Source organism: Rhagoletis pomonella, unplaced genomic scaffold (genome assembly GCF_013731165.1).
Source record: "Rhagoletis pomonella isolate Grant_MI unplaced genomic scaffold, Rhpom_1.0 Rhpom_scaffold_00004, whole genome shotgun sequence".
NCBI classification, from domain to species: Eukaryota; Metazoa; Arthropoda; class Insecta; order Diptera; family Tephritidae; genus Rhagoletis; species Rhagoletis pomonella.
Genome location: NW_023458558.1, coordinates 79320546 through 79325497, shown reverse-complemented (window position 1 = coordinate 79325497; position 4952 = coordinate 79320546). Strand labels below are relative to the sequence as shown.

At 37.3% G+C, this 4952-nt stretch overlaps 1 protein-coding gene across 2 annotated transcripts in view; it reads left to right on the top strand.

Moving 5' to 3' along the window:
- LOC118738097 (homeotic protein antennapedia) overlaps positions 1-4952 on the top strand; it is a gene marked incomplete in the record, with an annotated part of 245220 nt that overhangs the window by 2059 nt on the left and 238209 nt on the right. For both annotated transcript variants that reach the window (XM_036469018.1, XM_036469017.1), the window contains 1 exon segment: positions 1-161.

The window sequence follows — 4952 nt, the reverse complement described above, 5'->3', positions numbered from 1 at the left end:
ATCTACATGTAAATAAACTAGTTTTAAGATCAAATCTACTTGTCGATATCAAGTTATATTCTAAAGCTACAATCATCATCGTCAAGAGAGGAAAATAATTAAATAAGTCAGTAGAACGAAGACAACTCAAAAGGCACTTTTCGGAATCATATTTAACTAAGGTAAGAAGACCCAGATTTACATATTATTATGAGTGATAAACCGGCTTCTCAATGAAAAAGCATGGCACTTGAATTTCTCCGATTCGCGATGTTTTCCGATAGAATATCACACTCCTCTGAAAATCCATCTACTTTATAAGTGTCTGTCAACGGATCTGAAATAAAGTTTCACGAATTAGTGGAAAATGAAGATAGAAAAACTGAACCCGCAATGCCCTTACGCATGTCTAATAATTTACTTACAATCACTGAAGATACATAAGAACGAAGGAAGACTGTCATAATCTAAACTAGCTGAAATCTCCATAAGTTAAGAAAAGATAATATTTAGGTAAACTTAACCATTAACAGAAAAGTTATTAAGTTGTGCAGAGAATAAAAGTATTATGCAAGTATAACAATTCAACGGCAAAAAAGAAGTAACCACAGTCATTTCAAAGTACAGTGCACGCGCAGTGTGCTTCCGCATAATATAAGCACATATTTATATGAATATTGATAATTAGGGCTAAAACTCTCATTCAAATGCATGTTTTTTATTCTTCTTTTTATTTGGCTCTACGACCGTTTGTCGGTCTGGGCCGAGACCAACAACCTTCATAAATTGCCTCTCTCCTGTGCGAAAGCGCCAGTTGCTGGTGCAGACAGTACCTTCTGTACTTGGTCCTTCCGTTTTGTTCGTGGGCGCCCTTGTTTTCGTTGTCCACCCACGGGTGCGAAGTCGATGGATCTTTTCACCGGAGCGTCGTTATCCATGGGTACAACATGTCCAAGCCAGCGCAATCGCTGTATTTTTATGCGATTTACTATGTCCACGTAGGTAAAAAGCTCATTCGTCATTCCATCTTCTGCTAAACACGTCGTCCACGCGAACAGGGACGTAGATCTTGCGTAGGATAGTTATCTCGAAAGCACCCAAGCATCTTAGTTCGACATCGGCCACGTTTCTGTGCCTTATAGAAGAACGGAGCTCTGCTTTTCAATTGCCCACCGGTACCTTTTAACAAGAGTTATTCTTCGCTTATCTCCAGGCTGACGTTATTTGTGGTGTTTATGCTGGATCCTAGGCAGACAAAGTCCTTCACTAATTCAAAGTTATAGCTGCCAACAGTGACGTGTGTCCCGAAACGCGTGGACTTTTTATATGTTGCCAGGAGGTACTTTGTATTGCCTTTGCCGTTAGACCAACCTCTTTACCTTCCGCAGCGATTCAGATTGGCGGCTGTTATTACGCTATCCAGCATCATATTGAAACAAAAGTCGCACGAGAGTCGCCTTGTATAAAACCTCGTTTGGTCTCAAACGGCGCGTAGAGGTCCTTCCCAATTTCGACGGAGCTGAAGGTTGTGCTCGACGTCACTCTACATAGCCGTATTATTTTTGCTTCTCTTCGTGCTATCAAAAGCGGCTTTAAAGTTGAAAAAAGATGATGTGTGTCGAATTGCTGTTCTAGAGTCTTCTCCATTTGACGTGCTGTGAAAATCTGATCAATGGTGGACTTGCCGGATCTGAAGCCACACTTATAGAGTTCAGTCAGTTGGTTCGTGAACGGTTTCAGTCTTTCACACAGTATCGTCGACAGGACCTTGTACTCAAAATTAAGAAGGCTTATTCTGCGATGGTTAGCGTGGATTGGTTGGACAAAGTACAGTGAGATTCAAGACTTCCGGCATGTATTCATCAGACCAAATTCTGCTTAAAAGCTGCTACATATGTCCCACCAACTCTTCGACACCGGCTTTGAACAGCTCAGCCGTGATACCGTCGGCTTTGGAGGCCTTGTTGTTCTTAAGCCGACTTATTTCTGTTCTCATCTCGTCTTGGTCGAGTAAAGGGACGTGAGCCTTGTCCCTATGCATTGGTTTGGATTCTCCTTCATCAAACGCACCACCTGTGTCGTCATTCAAACTCGTTGAGAAGTGTTCGTTCCCTCCATATCTCAAGTGAACACTGGACATGTGTTACCAGATTTCCATCTTAATCTTTGCAGCAGCTAGCCCCAGTCTTAAAACCATTTGATTGCTGCTTTACTTTCTGATAGAATTTTCGAGCCGCATTCCTGGCCAGTGATCGGACTTCTACCACATTTTGGTAGAACCGCCACTTTTTTGATCATCTACCACATCTACCACTCAAGGTCTGAAATCTACCACATATTCGCGTTTTTGAGTAGTTTTATATTTTTTTTACATAATTTTCTTAATTTTACGAGCAAAACTTGTCCAACACTAAACACGATATGGTAAAAAGAATGATACAAGATTCCGCATTCCCGGCGACGATGAAATTTCTCAAGTAAAAGTAAACAAACCCGAATGGGAGCAAAAAATAAACTGTAAAATAGTAAATTTTCTCAGTATGCAATTTTTCGACAGATACGCGGTTTTGTTGTGTTAAATTTCAAAATATATGATTTATAAAAAGAATTAATAGCGAAAATGTTAAAAAACGGCGATTTTTGTGAAAGAATTAGCAAATTTAAGTGCATCTAAGGTTTCTGAGGCGTTGTTTACTTTTACTTGGGAATTGTCAATATCGGCAATTCCCAATTAGCTGTTTTTTGACCGTGTCGCATTTGTTCGCTACTTCGTGATGTGATAAAAAGAAAGGTTGCAGAAATCTTTTAATAGGGCATTCGCACGAGACGATTTTTCATGCAACTTTTGCGTTCTACTCACGCAGGGTTGCACAAAAAAAATTGAATGGCTAAAAATATCAAAATATTAAAAAATATCAAAATACTCGCCATAAAAAGGCATTTGCATTGTTCAACTTTGCATTCCGCTTTTGGTTGAACGGCCTTTTAACTAATCACTTTCAACAAAGTTGGTCGCCAGCCAACATTTAGCCATTCAACTTTTTTTCGTGCAACGCTGCGTGAGTTGAACGCAAAAGTTGAACGCAAAATCGCCTCGTGCGAACTTCTTTTAAAATAACTTTTTTAAGCTTTGTGCAAAAATTAAAAAAATTCTGCAAGGTTTCACCCAAATGGCAAACTTTTTATTTGGACTCTAAAAAATTTAATTTTAGTATAACAAAGTACAAGATTGAAGTTGTTAAAAATTGAGTTAAGTTTTGGCAATGTTTTTCCTTGACAGTGTAAAGCAGTTCTTTCCATATTAAGATATTTTTCGAACATATTTTAAGAGATTTCTGCAACCTTACGGAGCGCTGCCAGCTTTTCTTTTTATCACATCACGAAGTTGCGAACAAATGTGGCCCGTTCAAGTAACAACTAATTGGGATTTGCCGATTTTTACAATTTTCAAGTAAAAGTAAACAACGCCTCAGAAACCTTAGATGCACTTAAATTTGCTAATACTTACACAAAAACCGCCGTTTTTTTTTAACATTTTCGCTATTAATTCTTTTTATAAATCATATATTTTGTAATTTAAAACAATAAAACCGCGTTTTCTGTCGAAAAATTGATTACTGAGAAAATTTACTATTTTACAGTTTATTTATCCTCCCATTCGTATTTGTTTACTTTTACTTAAGAAATTTCATCGTCGCCGGGAATGCGGAATCTTGTATTATATAATTTTTGTTACCATACAGTGTTTAGTTTTGGACAATTTTTGCTCTTAAAATTAAGAAAATTATGTCAAGCAAAAATAAAACTACTCAAAAACGCGAATATGTGGTAGATTTCAGACCTTGAGTGGTTGATGTGGTAGATCCTCAAAAAAGTGGCAGATCTACCACAATGTGGTAGAAGTCCAATCACTGGTTGGTTCTGCGCGGTTGGTAATAGCCAACAACCTCTTCCGCAGCGGACCAAGTGATTAGGAGATAGAGCCCCGCTAATTTATGTCTAGGCGATGAGGAATTGCTTGATTAAGCATGATTGAAAATCGATTGCTAAATTTATCGGATGTCCGTTATGACTGTAGCTTTGCGACGTCGAACTTTCGCCGCGTTGCCTGGCGCTCGCTTTTTTATATTTTTATTTGGCATCTTTGAATGGAAATGGTTAAGATATTTTTAAGAATCATGAAATTTCCTTCAAAATATTTTTGCATTTTTTTAGTAAAGACATGGTTTTGCATATTTAGCGAAAAATACCTGCATATTTATTGGGCATAGTTTAGTATATTTTACAATAAATGCATGTGGTTGTTGCTTATTTTTGCTTTGTTTGATTTACAACCATTTAAATTTAATGGGACATCTCTTGACAAAAACATTACCTATATTTGTTTTCAAAATATTTATCTGAACCACTGTATTAAACTGTCAATGTTTCTATTTCCACGAAATTGCATATTTTGCTTGTTTATAGCGCATATTTTCGATTTTTTAGTGCATAAGATTGCTAGCCCTATTGGTAATATATAAATATGTACATGTACGGAATTTTAGAATTTCTGAATTCGTGGAATCCCGTATTATTGTGAAACATGAGTATTTGGATTGCAAGTTAGAGGCTCACGCGAGTCCCAGGATTAGTTCGGGCACGTGACGGTTTGATTTTTGGAGAGTTCCAAAAAATGCTTGCGGGTAACAGAAAAATTAGACAGCTTAGATTGTCTAAATAAAGGCGCAAGTGTAACCAGGAATAAGAAGCAGAAGAAATTACTCAGTTCTGTTGAGTAGGTACATAACGCGATTTGATTCTTCTGAATGTAAAACGAGTTTTATTGAAAGAGGTTTTGTTTAAAATGAACAACTACAATTTTTTAATAAGTGTATTTCTGGATTCCGTTCTTTTCTGTAGTGTTGGGAAGTATCGAGTATTAATCCCTAATGACGTCAAATGAATGGCTAACTGTACAAGTATTGTGCTTG